At 41.5% G+C, this 16,350-nt stretch overlaps 1 non-coding gene across 1 annotated transcript in view; it reads left to right on the top strand.

Moving 5' to 3' along the window:
* The window catches only part of LOC128823756 (28S ribosomal RNA), a 3,856-nt gene extending 3,683 nt beyond the window's left edge, over positions 1–173 (top strand). Inside the window, exon 1 of the ribosomal RNA XR_008441993.1 lies at positions 1–173. This exon is cut by the window's left edge and continues 3,683 nt beyond it. This is a non-coding gene — a ribosomal RNA (28S ribosomal RNA).
* Positions 174–16,350: the final 16,177 nt, after the last annotated feature.

Below are 16,350 nucleotides of genomic sequence, written 5' to 3'. Positions count from 1 at the left end.
CAGGAAACCCTGTAACTCCACATGGAGCCAGGAATACAATCACTAGATCATAGATACATATAATATTTATAAAGCTATTACAATAGTAAGTGCAGTCAATTTTTTCATGTCTAAATATTGGTGACATAATTGCAGAATTTTTGGAAGCCATCTTGATCTATTCTTAGCTTCGAGCACTCAGCAGCTGACCCCCCATATCTATGCCTGATGTGGCCAAACTACATACGTTTGTGCCTGCTGATTTCTGACAATAGGGTCTGCTTTTCTGCAATAATATTTCTAATATAAGCATTCACTTTTTCCATCCAGAAGATATGCAAGAGTCTTCACTAGGACACACATCAAAGGCTTCAATCTCCCTCTTGTCAGCATCATTTATTTCCTACAGTTTGCATCCATAGATTACTATGAAAAACAATTAAGCTCTTCGCCTATCAAACCTTTGTACATTTTGAGATGCCACAGTTTTCCCAAACTTCTGCAAGGGTGGCCATGGCTTGACAAGCCATTCCTAGTCTTCTTTCAGTTTCTTTGGAACAGCCACCTTGGTTAGATATGTATAATCCCAGAAAATTGCATTCATTCACTGCCTCTACAACTTCATCGTTATTCATGTGGTCTACTTGTATTCATTTTTGCCCCATTCAGGGATAGTCCATATTCCTCACTAACTAATTTTACAGACTCCAGCATTCATGATATTACATCAATGGTTGTAGCATGATTCTCTTTGCTATCAGAGTATCTGCAGTCAGTTCTGAGGTGTCCAGCAGTGAAAATCCCAGCTCCTTTTGCTTTGTCAAAGCCTCTCAGGGGGTTTCTCATAATACATTCTTCATACATGCTAAAAAGACTTCAGGATACAATACACCCTTGTCTCATGCTCTACCCAGTGGGAAGCCAGTTGCTGTTGCCTACTAATGTTCTCACTGTGGTCTGTTGTTCGCTGTACAAACTTTTGATGAGTTCAATGATATATATATATATATATATATATATATATGTCATGCATCTGACAAAGTGGGTATTCACCCATGAAAGCTTATGCTCCAATACATCGGTTAGTCTTAAAGGTGCCACAGGACTCTCTGTTGCTTTTTACAGATCCAGACTAACACGGCTACCCCTCTGATACTTGTACTGTACTGTTATGTTCCTGCAGACATAAGAGATCCTACACACCATGTCTGGAGTGTATGCAAGACTGACTTTTTCCTGTTTACACAGACCCTTACCTCTTTGCTCCATGCTCCCTAGTGGTCACTGTTATCATTCACAACTAACTCCACAGTTTCAGTCACTGATACAACATATAATATGTATCAGCTGAGATATTTCCAGTAGAGATAAGGAAATATTAATGCTGTTAATGAGGCAAGACCTCATCTGGAATATTGAGTGTAATTTTGGTCATCTAAGTCCAAAAAAGATGAATTCATACTGGAACAGGGGTAGAAAAGGGCAACTAGGATGATAGGCTCCCCATTCTCCTTATCTCATGAAAGAAGACTGGAAAAGCTTGGCTTGTTTAACCTAGCAAAACAAGGGCTGAGTGGGGACATGATTGCATTGTATAAATATTTCAGGGGAAGAGAGGATAAAAATAGCAGGGAGGGAGAAAAGGTATTTAAGATAAAGGACAATGTTGGCACAAGAATAAATGGTTAGAAATTGGCTATGAATATCTTTAGGCTGGAAATTAGAACCACCATGAGAGCAGTGGAACAGTCTTCCAATAGAAGTAGTGGGGAAAACAACTTAACTAATTTTAAGATGGAGCTTGATAAATTTATGAAGAGGATTATATGATGGGAATTATTTGTGAAAATGGGGGACTGGACTTGATGAGCCAAGAAGTCACTTCTTGTCTTATATTTCTAAGTAAGCAAATAAATTGATATACACGTTGACAAGGACTTGTTACAAGAGAACACTATTCTGTTACAAAATGTGGCCTTTGCAAATTAGCCTAAATAATCATGAGACCTAAGTATTATGAACCCAATCTAGCTCCCGTTAGAGAATTTAGTGCTGTGGATTGGCTGCGCAGAAGGTCAGCAGCACAATGTAAATGAGGATTTTTTCCAGGACATAAGTAGTGTACAAGCTTTGTGTTTGGCCCTATGTACAGGAGTAGACTCATTCTGAGACCTCAGTGTAGTATAAACTATTCTATTAAAAACAACAACGACACAGAAATAAAAGGGGAAAAGTGAATAGGAGTAAGATAGCTAGAAGGGGCCCCCTAAATCAGCAATGACACAGTGATACAGAATGATATAACAATTAGGTACAACTGCCATTTAAGCTGAAATAAGGGTACAGTCAAGCAATCGTATTTCTGCAATGAACAGGACTTCGGAACATGGCATAGAGAGTATGTGGGAGACAAAACCATGTCAGACTAAACTATAGGCTACTAAGTAAAAAAATAATTTTGACTGAAAAGAAGAAATTATCTGGGTTCATTAGATTATTTTAACGAGAATCTTAAAATAGTAGCCAAATTACAGAGTAAAGTTGTGGCCATCTTTTGAGGTGACTTAGCTCTACCATAATGGGCATATGTGAGGGAAATAATAGATGTACTAGATCCTTTCTTTCCACAACAGGAGGGATGAGATCAATGCACAGATCTGGGAGGTAGGGATAATACTATCCCCAATAATTTGGGGAATTCTTTTTTTACTAGCATCCAAAAATTCATAATAAAAGGATAGTATCACCCAATGGTTTAGAAAAGAATGTTTTTCCTTCACTATTTCCTGCACTCCTGGAAGATGGAACTATTTATTAAGTTTGCTGTGGTCATGGAAAAGCTAAATACAATTGAAAGTGCTATCTCATGAACTTTAGCAACTTGAAGCAGCCAAAAATTCTAGATCTTACTATAGTGATAACTGCAAATATTCATTTGAAGAATCCTTTTCCAGGATTCCAGATATTTTTCTTGGGTCAGTTTGTGAAAGTTTCTGGTTGATATGTATATTCTTGACAATTTGCCCTTCAGAGTTTCCTCCTTCAGGATAGCATAATCTCCTTAGGAAGCCTGACAAAATTGCTTCAGTCTTAGTTTCAGGGTAGCATAGTATTTAACTTGTTTTTGGAGCATTTTTATATGAAGGGGTTTCTAAAATGTATTGGTTATCATTTTTCTTTCCCTTCAAGATCTGAATAGTTGGACTTATGCCAGAAAGACAGCCTGGCAGTACAATTGAATGAATATAAAATACAGTGCCAGTAAAATAGTCTAAAATAAATTAAGAAATTTCTAACAGTTTTCCTGTAAAATATGCAGCAGACTACATGGTGATATAGTGTAAAGGTTTCACTGGTCCTTGTTTTGTATAACTTGCATCATTCAGTCATGGCTTTACCATATGAGAATGATGAGGTCATCACAAACTCAAGGTGATAAAAGCCTGATATAATACTACCAATATGTGTTCTCTCAGCATATATCATTACCATCATGGATGTAATATTGTATAATCAAAGGGCTCAAAGGAGAGCTCACTTACCCAGACCTCAGGGAGTTGGGAATCAGAGCCAAAATATATAACTTAGCTCTGAACTGTAACAATAAATTCCAGTCCCCGACACTCACACTGGGCTGTGTGTATGTGTGAAAAAGAGGAAAACAATAAGAACAAATGGATATAAACTAGCATCACCAAGAGGAGTGAAATTTTGGAACAGCCTTCTAAAGCAGTGGTTCTCAAAGCCAGTCTGCCACTTGTTCAGGGAAAGCCCCTGGCGGGCTTGGCCAGTTTGTTTACCTGCTGCGTCTGCTGGTTCAGCCGATCGCGGCTCCCATTGGGGGCTGTGGGAAGCTGCATGGGCTGAGGGATGTGCTGGCTGCCCTTCTCGCAGCCCCCTTTGGCCTGGAGCGGCGAACCGTGGCCAGTAGGAGCTGCGATCAGCTGAACCTGCAGATGCGGCAGGTAAACAAACCGGCCCGGCTCGCCAGGGAGCTTACCCTGAACAAGCGGTGGACTGGCTTTGAGAACCACTGTTCTAAAAGGAGTAGTGGGGGAAAAGAAACCTAAGATTTTCAAGACTGAGCCTCATCCGTTTATGGAGGGGATGGTATGATGAGGTTGCCTACAATGGCATATGGCCAATCTGCATCTGCTGTTAGCAAATATCCCCAATGGCTAGAGATGGGACACTTGATGGGGAAGGCTCTGAGTTACTAAAGAACATTCTTTCCCAGGTGTATGGCTGGTGGGTGTCGTCCATATGCTCAGGGTCTAACTGATTGCCATATTTGCGATTGGGAAGGAATTTTCCCCCAGGTCAGATTGGCAGAGACCTGAAGGGTTTATATCACCTTCCTCTGCAGCATCGGGTATGGGTGATGTGCTGATTTGAACTAGAGTAAATGATGGCTTCTCTGTAACTTGAAGTCTTTAAATCAAAGTGTGAGGACTTCAGTAACAGCCAGAGTTTATGAGCCTACTGCAGGAATGGGTGGGTGGGGCCCGCAATGTGCAGGAGGTCAGACTGTATGATCATGATGGTCCCTTCTGGTCTTAAATTCTATGAATCTATGGAAAAAGAAAGGAAAAGATAGGGGAAAACATAACAGGAATTAAGAATATATACTACGTCGCGGGGGGGAGGGGGGAGAGAGATATTACAAAATTGTTACTTTAGGTTGCAACTGCTTGGCCCTGCTAAATGTACAGTAAGGGCTGTTGGGGGAAGTTCCTATTAAAAATCAATTGTGAACTGAAGAGTTAGAAAGGACCAGCAAATTACCACAGAAAATATTCCTGCAGCAGGGACAGCTTCTGAATTGTTCCTCTCTCTACCATACCTTAATAAATATAATTATGGTCTCACGGCATCAAACACTACCCTTAAAGCTGCATCATAATTTTCTGTTTCACTGGGTCTATATCTTAGTGTCTCAATTTGTTTATGGAACTCTTTTTATACATGAAATACAAAAAGCTACTTTGAGTTTGGAAAGTCAGGTACTCAAACCAGTGTTGGGCAGCCTTAACTTTAGGTGCTGCTAACTGCACCAGCTTTTTTTTTTACGTATATGCATTTACACATTTTTGAAATGAAGAATAGAATTAAATCTCAATGACTGAAGTACATTGGATGGAATATGAACAAAAACCCTCCTTTTTTCCTCCCTATCGACATATTACATTACACAATAAAAATATATAAGATGCCCATGAAAATGGGGTATTGTCCATTTATGCCAATGTACTAAAGGTTCAAAACAACATATGGGTTACAAAACAAGCCACTGGATATTCTGGCATGCAGTCTAAAGCTGTGATCCTGCTCTGTCTCTTTATGAATCTTCTCTTTATGGATTCAGGGGCTTGACCGTGCAGAGCAACTTGCAGTATTGGGGCCTATGTGTGTTTTGAGTTTACATGAAGTTAAAAATAAGGATAAGGTCCACATGCCTTCAATAGTACACTCTGGTGTTTGTTTTGTAGTTCACAAGCCAGGCAGTTAGTAATAAGGCCTATTATCAGACAAAGACAATATCAGCAACAGGTTTCTATTTAACTAATATTGTTTTTGTTGTTCAAATAGCTTTTTTCAGATATAACATAAAAACTTAGTGAATAAATCCTGAGGACCACAAGCTCCTATAACAATGGGATTTTTTCTGTATTTTGAACTTCTCTCTATCATTTTATAATACATTCCTTCTTTCAATGTGTTACCCTCTCAACTGTAAATAATTTTGTAAATCCAAGCTCATCACTTGTAAAATGTTATTATTTTGCATCCTTTTGCTCACATCAGTAATAATTTGTTGCAAATAAAAGTCCGCTTGAATCAGAGAACAATTTATTTATCTACAAGGAACCGAAACATTGTGTGTGCATGTATATGAGGCTTTGGTAATAACAAGAACAGACATAATTACACTTGGACATGAACACTTTTATGATGGAACTGCTAATCCTGACAGATTTGCCTACTCTAAAATTTCAATGATTCCCTAAAGTGAAATTTAAAAATTCAATTTTCCAAATATATTATGTAGGAGTGCACTCTCTTGGAGCACTACAGGGCTCCGAAATACCTTCCGAAAAATTAATATGAAAATGGGCTCATCACTGTTATAAACTTCTGGTGCTTTATTAACCTGGTTATTCAACAAATATTTCTTAACTAACTCTCATAATCCCTATTATGTGGAGGTATGCTACATGAACTCTGTAGCCCAGCAGTACCTAAATAATAATATGCAAATTTTATGTGCCATAGACTCAGTAAGTATTTTTAAGGTCCTCGGCAGATGCTTTGTCTTCTTTAGTGGGTCAGATGTCAACAGAGAATAATTGTTAGGCTATGCTAATAGAGTATCAGACCTTGTTAAAGGGAGAATGTTAATAATTAATGCTTAGAGCTCCAAGGCATTACAAAGTAATTATAATGAACAAGAACCTATGCATTATTTAGAAGATCTCCATGGGAGGCACTGATATGGATCTTTTAGATACCAATTCATCAAGAATTTACAACAGTAGGTAGGAACCACTTTTGGTCATAAATGATCTTGTATTTTTTTTAACATAAACTAAAGCTGGATCTGTACCAGGTCACCAAAATTAATAAATAAATCACTAGAGCAGGCATTTCAACAAAATCACATATTTCATTGCTTTGCATGCACAACAAAGTTAAAAGAGTATTTTAAGTGTATGGAAATCTATTTTCTGGCACACACATTTCAGATATAATTAACTCCAAGTTGGAAGCAGCATTTACCTAGATTTCAAACTAATTATGTAACTGTGATAATCACTCTTTCAAAACAGCTGTGGTAAGTGGAAAAAATGGTCAGTGGAAGGAACTACACTGATTTACACCATCTGAGGGGCTGATATATGGACCAGTTATTGCACAGTGAATAATATTTCACTTTACATACTATACAAAACATTCTAACACAAGAGATTTGTAACTGACTTTGCAACCTTTAATTTCTAGGATTTTGGTATGTATCAGATCAGTATTGGCACTGACTGAAAATTTATGCTAATGATGGGCTAATTTCAAAAGGCTAAGCTTTGGTTTGGATAAGCGTCCAACAGTTTGAATATTTATCCAAACCCCTTGGTATGGAATTCCATCCCTAATCCCTAGGCTTGAAGTACTACAAGGTCATCACTTTCATAGTGTTTTGGTACTTCTGTTCCCAACCAAAATCAAGAGGCACAACATTTTATGGTAAGTCACCAGAACATAACAAATCCTCAAAGAAAGGATTACATTGACTGACTGACTGACTTGTGGACTTGGTGGCAGGACTCCAGCAGAGTGAGTTGTTCCCTCACTGCATGGTTTGGAAGAGGACACTGTTCAGTCAGACTGGTTCTCTGACTCATCTTAAAAATACTGATTTCACAGTTTTCAACATTACTTATAAATACATTGGGGAAAAAAAGGAGGTTGTGAGAAGGGTCAGACAGCAGTAGGACTGCAATGGTTTCATGATCCCAACCAAAGATTTGACTGTCCAAAGTTGGCTGCTGCTTGTCTTGGGAATGTTTTGGCTGATTATTGTACTTTTATGTCAAATCACTTAAAAAGAAATTAAATGCTAAGTCAGGCAGACACAGACGCATATATTCTGATCAACAGACAATCAACAGCTGCCAATTATGGCCCTAATCATGCAAACATTTATGCATGTGCATAACTTTGCAATGTGATAACGTTAAGCATGTGCATAAGTGTTTGTATGATCAGGGCCTATGTTCTCTACATGCAGGAATATGGGACTACCAGTAAAGAATTGCTTTGCTTTTTTAACAAAAATGTTTTCAGGTTACCCTGGAGCAGGTTACAGAGAGGCAGCAAACTGGTTCAGATGGCAGGAAACAGATAAGGACAGAGGATATTGAGGTCTCAGTTCAGGATAGCATCCCTATTCAGGACAGTACTTAAGTACATTCTTTACTTCAAGCACATGGTTAAGCTCCACTGAATAGGAATCAGCTTAAGCATGTACTCAGGTACTTTCCCAGAAGGAAAGAGCTAAATGCTACAAACTGAGGCCCTGATTCAGTAAAGTACTTAAGTACATGCCTAAATGGAGTTTGTCAAGATGGTAAAATAAGCATAGCGAGCTGATACTGTGTTTAGTTAATAAAAGACAGTGACTGGATTTTTTTAATGTATTTCTGTGCCAATGTTATGCATAGAGATGTTACATTTCACAACAGTTTGCCATCAATTGATAAGTGATGAAGAGTGGAAAAGTAAAATTTCAGCAGAAGCCTTTCAGCTTTTCAAGAGATAACATCCAAGGACGGCAGAATAGCCTCACAGCTTTTGTTGTATAAAGCAGTGGGAAAAGCAACTGAAAGCCCTAACAATAGGTAAACATTTATCACTCTCAGTGAAATGTTATAGCAAACTAACTATTTCTTTATGCTGGTTCTGAAGCAATCCAATGTACTTTGCCAATCAAGCAATATCATGCTGTCCATTAGAGTTCAGTAGGGCTTCATATGGGAGCAGAAGTCCTAATTCAGCTTGCAACATCATGTCCTGTATTTGCTTTTCCTAGTGTTGTTGTTACAGTTTAAAAAAAAAAAACTTACCATACCATTTCATTAAGAGCATCCTGTCCTAGTGTTAAATACATAAAAAATTCTCACTACTGGGAACAAACATACCCTAGTCAGATTCAAAGCAAAATATGTTTTATTTTCATATCCAATTTTTAACTGTTTCCATGAAAATAGAAGGCACCGAACTTCCATTTAGCTGAGAAAATCTGTCTCATAAGCTCATTCTAGGAAAATGGTTTTTAAATTGTACCTAAAAATACAAGTATTATAGCTCTGCAAACATCAACAACAAAAATACCTCTGTTATTGTACTCTATTCCTGATAGCTGCAGTTGTGTTATGCATGTTTATTGTATTTATCATTTTAAAATAAATGATGACAATTAAATCAACATGAAACAAACCAAATACAATAAAATAAAATGCAAAGTGATAAAGAACATCCATCCCTTCAAAAAGGGACTGTCCCGGCCAAAACAGGATGTAGGGTCAGCCTATACTTTGCCAAAACACCTGACAGCTCTACACCCACTAAAAGAACCTCAATAATTTCTCAGCCTCTGACATCTCCTGGATGTCCTACCTCAGCTTTACACAGCCAAAATTGAACTCCTGTTTTTTTTCTCCAATACCCTACTCTCTCATATTATATGTCACTGAAAATACCCCATCTACCTGATAATCAAGTCCATAACCTATAGTTCATTTTTAATTCCTCTCTCTCTTTCGACACACACATCCAGGCTGTACATAAATCTTACTGTTTCTTTCTCCATAATAACTCTAAAATCCACTGCTTTCTTTCTGTCCAGACAATTAAAATTCTCATCCAGGCTCTCATTTCCCATTTTTATTACTGCAGTCTCCTCCTCTCTGGCCCCCTGGATACTCACATCCTTCATAGGCATTCCATTCAAAATACAGTTTCTAAGTTTATCTTCCATACAAGCCACTATGACCCCATTGCCCTCCACTAGCATCCCTGTTTCAATGCAGCACATTCAAGTACCCATCTTAATATTCAAAGCCCTTCACAACTTACCCATCATGTTTCTACTCTAGTATCATCATATTATCACCGGCACCCCCACAAACATGCACACTTCCTCTGATCTGCCAATGATTCTAAACTTATCTGACCATTTATCAGCTTCTTACTCAGACATTCTGTGCTTTCTTGCACACTGGCCCTTATACGAGGAATGCTCTCCTTGAACTGATCCCAATTCCATTACCCTCTTCTCCTCAAACACACCTCTAAATGACATCTACAAGAAATCAGATAGATTGAGGGACAGTTTGGTATTTTTAGTACTTTTTTCTCCATGCAATAATTTAGATAGATAGATATATAGTCTTTTGCTCGTTACACTGCAACTAACCATGTTTACTAAGTATACACAACATGCAACGACTAGCTACTGATGTAAACTTCTGCTCTGGCTGTGTTCTGGTAGCTTCTGAAAAGTAGAAGACAGTGAGTGCCACTAGCTATTCAAAGGGATAATATCCAACTCCTATACACTACAATATTTAAATATGTTTTTACATAGATAGATCAGTCATTCTCTATTCCATGAATTCTTAATCTATTATTGACATAATTGCCAATTATACTTAAATGGCCAAGTTATTTCCAACATGGGTCATCCTGAACTGGATCAAAGACCAGAAATAACTAAACCCTTGGCTTTGAAGATATTTTAATTAAAATGAAAGATATTCCATGAATATTTTATATAATGGAATATGGAAAATAGAGCACTATTGGTTATTATTAACCACAGAAAGACCATTTCCTTTTGGAATGGGTGAAAGGTTCCTCATATTTAGGAAGCAGAGAAAGCATTAGTGTATTAATTCATTGTGTGCTTCCATATAGGGTAATCATCTTGTTATAGCAAGTGAAATAAAGTGCTGAGTATGACTTGGATATAGTTTTCTTTGGCCACATTATACTCCTGATACATTTGTTAATATTTTTACACTTCTTAGAAATACTGCTCTAATATAATTAATATATGCATCTATACACACATGTATACATATACATAGATGGAATAAAGGTCCAGGAAATATGATGTGGGCATCAGGAGGCAGGTGGATGAGGCCGAAGGAGATGAGTCAGTGGTCAGAGAGAGGGAACTCAGCTAATGAGAGATCCATGAGAGAGCAGTGGCCACTCATCATAATGTTGAGTAAATAGCTATTTTGGTCAGTAGGAGTTGAAAGTCAAACATGGAGATGAGGGCAGGGAAGCAGGAGGCTGAAGGAGAGTTGGTTTGGATGTTGATGTGACAGCTGAAGTTGCTAAAATTGAAAGTCAGTGGTTGTGAGTAGAGGAAGAGCGAGGTGATAAAATAATAGAGGAAGGTTGACAAGGAGGATTCATGGAGTGGTCATTTACAGCTATCTGAGGGGAAAGAGGTATAGAGTCAGAAGGAGAGTTGCAAAATCAGACAGAAAGGGCAGAAAGGAAGAGAAGAGATAGGTTGGAAGTTGAAGGAGTGGGAGAGGGAAAGACTGATTCCCCCCACATTACTTGGGGTTGTCAAAGGGTGAAGAGTGTGTGAAGGAGAGACCACTGTGAAATACAGTAATTGTAAGAGGGGGAAAATAAGATTGCAGCTAGAGCCAGGAGATGAAGGGAGTTCAAGGCCGGGGCGAAAGTAACTTCCATTTCTTACCAGTACAGTCGTATCGCAAGCAAACCACCTCTCCTACACACTTAACTTCATGGAGTCCTTTGTATGACTTTTATATAGAAATTAGAGCTACTACTACCAATACTGTCTCTAATAAAACTTTAATACTGGAATAAAAGCCTGAAAAGTGAAAACTCATTCTGTCATATTTCTCTCCTCCCTCCTCTTCCAGCCAGGCTGCAGAAGGCTGCTAGGCTCAGCGTCTCACTTCTGCCTCGCATTCAGCAGCAGCCGCAGCACCTCTCCAGCTTGCTGCAGAGAGGAGGGGATTGGCTGATGGTGAAGCCCAGGGTTCCTGCATAACACCTTAAACTCAGCTTCAGCCACGGGTCAACATGCAGGATTAGGGGCCATTTCTGGCATCCTTGTTTATTTCACAGTTGTTGGTGTGATCAAGGGGCAGTTTTTTTCTGCCCTGGAACCAATACACAGATACAATGGGAATCGGCAACCATTCCCGAATTCAAGTCTATCCTTCTCCATCAGAGGATAGATGTGATGGCCAAACTGCTTGAAGATCCTCACTGAAATTTTACTTTAAAAAAAAAATTGAGAACGTGGTGGGAAGATGTGTCATGATGATCAGGGATTATTTTTGTCAAAGGAATTTTGCAAAAGCAACGATAATAATTCCAGTATTAAAGTTTTATTAGAGACAGTATTGGTAGTAGTAGCTCTAATTTCTATATAAAAGTCATACAAAGGACTCCATGAAGTTAAGTGTGTAGGAGAGGTGGTTTGCTTTGCGAACAGGGGCTGCTAACAGGGAGTTTCGCAAGGGAGTTCTCCAGGTGAAGGAGGAGCAATACAGCAACCTTTTGGGGTAAGTGACTGTCTGTAGTGTGTGTTTGTTTGTGTTTGAGGGTTACTTGCTGTGTGCTGAGCTTGTGTTTGTCAGTCTGTTTGTTTGTTTTGGTTGTTTGAAGGACCGTGTGCTGTGGCTGGCAGTTGGAAGCTGTGAGCTTCAAAGGAAGGTTTGAAAGCTAGAAGCCTCTGGTAAGTGGCTGAGCCTTAATCAGTGGGCGGGGCATTCATACAGGCCAGGGCTTTATAAAGCAGCGCACAAGCGACCAGGGAGCTTTGCGAACAGGGGCTGCTAACAGGGAGTTTCGCAAGGGAGTTCTCCAGGTGAAGGAGGAGCAATACAGCAACCTTTTGGGGTAAGTGACTGTCTGTAGTGTGTGTTTGTTTGTGTTTGAGGGTTACTTGCTGTGTGCTGAGCTTGTGTTTGTCAGTCTGTTTGTTTGTTTTGGTTGTTTGAAGGACCGTGTGCTGTGGCTGGCAGTTGGAAGCTGTGAGCTTCAAAGGAAGGTTTGAAAGCTAGAAGCCTCTGGTAAGTGGCTGAGCCTTAATCAGTGGGCGGGGCATTCATACAGGCCAGGGCTTTATAAAGCAGCGCACAAGCGACCAGGGAGCTTTGCGAACAGGGGCTGCTAACAGGGAGTTTCGCAAGGGAGTTCTCCAGGTGAAGGAGGAGCAATACAGCAACCTTTTGGGGTAAGTGACTGTCTGTAGTGTGTGTTTGTTTGTGTTTGAGGGTTACTTGCTGTGTGCTGAGCTTGTGTTTGTCAGTCTGTTTGTTTGTTTTGGTTGTTTGAAGGACCGTGTGCTGTGGCTGGCAGTTGGAAGCTGTGAGCTTCAAAGGAAGGTTTGAAAGCTAGAAGCCTCTGGTAAGTGGCTGAGCCTTAATCAGTGGGCGGGGCATTCATACAGGCCAGGGCTTTATAAAGCAGCGCACAAGCGACCAGGGAGCTTTGCGAACAGGGGCTGCTAACAGGGAGTTTCGCAAGGGAGTTCTCCAGGTGAAGGAGGAGCAATACAGCAACCTTTTGGGGTAAGTGACTGTCTGTAGTGTGTGTTTGTTTGTGTTTGAGGGTTACTTGCTGTGTGCTGAGCTTGTGTTTGTCAGTCTGTTTGTTTGTTTTGGTTGTTTGAAGGACCGTGTGCTGTGGCTGGCAGTTGGAAGCTGTGAGCTTCAAAGGAAGGTTTGAAAGCTAGAAGCCTCTGGTAAGTGGCTGAGCCTTAATCAGTGGGCGGGGCATTCATACAGGCCAGGGCTTTATAAAGCAGCGCACAAGCGACCAGGGAGCTTTGCGAACAGGGGCTGCTAACAGGGAGTTTCGCAAGGGAGTTCTCCAGGTGAAGGAGGAGCAATACAGCAACCTTTTGGGGTAAGTGACTGTCTGTAGTGTGTGTTTGTTTGTGTTTGAGGGTTACTTGCTGTGTGCTGAGCTTGTGTTTGTCAGTCTGTTTGTTTGTTTTGGTTGTTTGAAGGACCGTGTGCTGTGGCTGGCAGTTGGAAGCTGTGAGCTTCAAAGGAAGGTTTGAAAGCTAGAAGCCTCTGGTAAGTGGCTGAGCCTTAATCAGTGGGCGGGGCATTCATACAGGCCAGGGCTTTATAAAGCAGCGCACAAGCGACCAGGGAGCTTTGCGAACAGGGGCTGCTAACAGGGAGTTTCGCAAGGGAGTTCTCCAGGTGAAGGAGGAGCAATACAGCAACCTTTTGGGGTAAGTGACTGTCTGTAGTGTGTGTTTGTTTGTGTTTGAGGGTTACTTGCTGTGTGCTGAGCTTGTGTTTGTCAGTCTGTTTGTTTGTTTTGGTTGTTTGAAGGACCGTGTGCTGTGGCTGGCAGTTGGAAGCTGTGAGCTTCAAAGGAAGGTTTGAAAGCTAGAAGCCTCTGGTAAGTGGCTGAGCCTTAATCAGTGGGCGGGGCATTCATACAGGCCAGGGCTTTATAAAGCAGCGCACAAGCGACCAGGGAGCTTTGCGAACAGGGGCTGCTAACAGGGAGTTTCGCAAGGGAGTTCTCCAGGTGAAGGAGGAGCAATACAGCAACCTTTTGGGGTAAGTGACTGTCTGTAGTGTGTGTTTGTTTGTGTTTGAGGGTTACTTGCTGTGTGCTGAGCTTGTGTTTGTCAGTCTGTTTGTTTGTTTTGGTTGTTTGAAGGACCGTGTGCTGTGGCTGGCAGTTGGAAGCTGTGAGCTTCAAAGGAAGGTTTGAAAGCTAGAAGCCTCTGGTAAGTGGCTGAGCCTTAATCAGTGGGTGGGGCATTCATACAGGCCAGGGCTTTATAAAGCAGCGCACAAGCGACCAGGGAGCTTTGCGAACAGGGGCTGCTAACAGGGAGTTTCGCAAGGGAGTTCTCCAGGTGAAGGAGGAGCAATACAGCAACCTTTTGGGGTAAGTGACTGTCTGTAGTGTGTGTTTGTTTGTGTTTGAGGGTTACTTGCTGTGTGCTGAGCTTGTGTTTGTCAGTCTGTTTGTTTGTTTTGGTTGTTTGAAGGACCGTGTGCTGTGGCTGGCAGTTGGAAGCTGTGAGCTTCAAAGGAAGGTTTGAAAGCTAGAAGCCTCTGGTAAGTGGCTGAGCCTTAATCAGTGGGCGGGGCATTCATACAGGCCAGGGCTTTATAAAGCAGCGCACAAGCGACCAGGGAGCTTTGCGAACAGGGGCTGCTAACAGGGAGTTTCGCAAGGGAGTTCTCCAGGTGAAGGAGGAGCAATACAGCAACCTTTTGGGGTAAGTGACTGTCTGTAGTGTGTGTTTGTTTGTGTTTGAGGGTTACTTGCTGTGTGCTGAGCTTGTGTTTGTCAGTCTGTTTGTTTGTTTTGGTTGTTTGAAGGACCGTGTGCTGTGGCTGGCAGTTGGAAGCTGTGAGCTTCAAAGGAAGGTTTGAAAGCTAGAAGCCTCTGGTAAGTGGCTGAGCCTTAATCAGTGGGCGGGGCATTCATACAGGCCAGGGCTTTATAAAGCAGCGCACAAGCGACCAGGGAGCTTTGCGAACAGGGGCTGCTAACAGGGAGTTTCGCAAGGGAGTTCTCCAGGTGAAGGAGGAGCAATACAGCAACCTTTTGGGGTAAGTGACTGTCTGTAGTGTGTGTTTGTTTGTGTTTGAGGGTTACTTGCTGTGTGCTGAGCTTGTGTTTGTCAGTCTGTTTGTTTGTTTTGGTTGTTTGAAGGACCGTGTGCTGTGGCTGGCAGTTGGAAGCTGTGAGCTTCAAAGGAAGGTTTGAAAGCTAGAAGCCTCTGGTAAGTGGCTGAGCCTTAATCAGTGGGCGGGGCATTCATACAGGCCAGGGCTTTATAAAGCAGCGCACAAGCGACCAGGGAGCTTTGCGAACAGGGGCTGCTAACAGGGAGTTTCGCAAGGGAGTTCTCCAGGTGAAGGAGGAGCAATACAGCAACCTTTTGGGGTAAGTGACTGTCTGTAGTGTGTGTTTGTTTGTGTTTGAGGGTTACTTGCTGTGTGCTGAGCTTGTGTTTGTCAGTCTGTTTGTTTGTTTTGGTTGTTTGAAGGACCGTGTGCTGTGGCTGGCAGTTGGAAGCTGTGAGCTTCAAAGGAAGGTTTGAAAGCTAGAAGCCTCTGGTAAGTGGCTGAGCCTTAATCAGTGGGCGGGGCATTCATACAGGCCAGGGCTTTATAAAGCAGCGCACAAGCGACCAGGGAGCTTTGCGAACAGGGGCTGCTAACAGGGAGTTTCGCAAGGGAGTTCTCCAGGTGAAGGAGGAGCAATACAGCAACCTTTTGGGGTAAGTGACTGTCTGTAGTGTGTGTTTGTTTGTGTTTGAGGGTTACTTGCTGTGTGCTGAGCTTGTGTTTGTCAGTCTGTTTGTTTGTTTTGGTTGTTTGAAGGACCGTGTGCTGTGGCTGGCAGTTGGAAGCTGTGAGCTTCAAAGGAAGGTTTGAAAGCTAGAAGCCTCTGGTAAGTGGCTGAGCCTTAATCAGTGGGCGGGGCATTCATACAGGCCAGGGCTTTATAAAGCAGCGCACAAGCGACCAGGGAGCTTTGCGAACAGGGGCTGCTAACAGGGAGTTTCGCAAGGGAGTTCTCCAGGTGAAGGAGGAGCAATACAGCAACCTTTTGGGGTAAGTGACTGTCTGTAGTGTGTGTTTGTTTGTGTTTGAGGGTTACTTGCTGTGTGCTGAGCTTGTGTTTGTCAGTCTGTTTGTTTGTTTTGGTTGTTTGAAGGACCGTGTGCTGTGGCTGGCAGTTGGAAGCTGTGAGCTTCAAAGGAAGGTTTGAAAGCTAGAAGCCTCTGGTAAGTGGCTGAGCCTTAATCAGTGGGCGGGGCATTCA

Source organism: Malaclemys terrapin, chromosome 15 (genome assembly GCF_027887155.1).
Source record: "Malaclemys terrapin pileata isolate rMalTer1 chromosome 15, rMalTer1.hap1, whole genome shotgun sequence".
Lineage (NCBI taxonomy): Eukaryota > Metazoa > Chordata > Testudines > Emydidae > Malaclemys > Malaclemys terrapin.
Note: the sequence above shows the minus strand (reverse complement) of the source record. Positions and strands in the feature narration are given on the sequence as shown.